This window comes from Petaurus breviceps, unplaced genomic scaffold (assembly GCF_028583685.1).
Source record: "Petaurus breviceps papuanus isolate PSGF00001 unplaced genomic scaffold, PetGlider_PUasm1.0 186, whole genome shotgun sequence".
NCBI lineage: Eukaryota > Metazoa > Chordata > Mammalia > Diprotodontia > Petauridae > Petaurus > Petaurus breviceps.
In genome coordinates, this window is record NW_027185798.1 from 4,996,177 (window position 1) to 4,996,740 (window position 564).

Here is a 564-nt window from a genome sequence, read left to right on the forward strand (position 1 = left end):
CTATCTATCTATCTATATCTATCTATCTATCTATCTATCTACCTATCCATCCATCCTGGTATTGATAGCAGTATTCAAGTTTAAGGAAAGAGCCAAACTTCCACCTCAGCCTGAGGAAATTTCCCAACTACAGGCTCTGAATGTTTCTGATTGAAGTTTTTATTTAAAATAAACTCCCAAAAGCCAAAGAGAAAGAAGCCAAGTGGACCCTGGGGACAACTTGCCTCCTAGGTTCAGAATGAGCTAATTAGCGACATATGGTATAAGAAACTTACTGAATTCTACTGTGTAACAGAGTTATTTGCATACATGTCTTATCACTTCTTTTAGATCATAAGGTCTTAGAGGAAAGGGATTGATTCCTTCTGCCACATGCTTCTTGAGGAACTCCTATCATTCTCAGCCTGCTGCCATCCTTTGGACTTGAAATGCCCATTCTCAGGGACTCTCTTCTCATAGTACAGGAAAGCACATATCTGCTTCCACCATGTGCTCCTTCCACAAGGCACCATTAATTGCTCCCAATGAGGATCAGAAAGTTTACAGATCAGAACCTAAAGCATG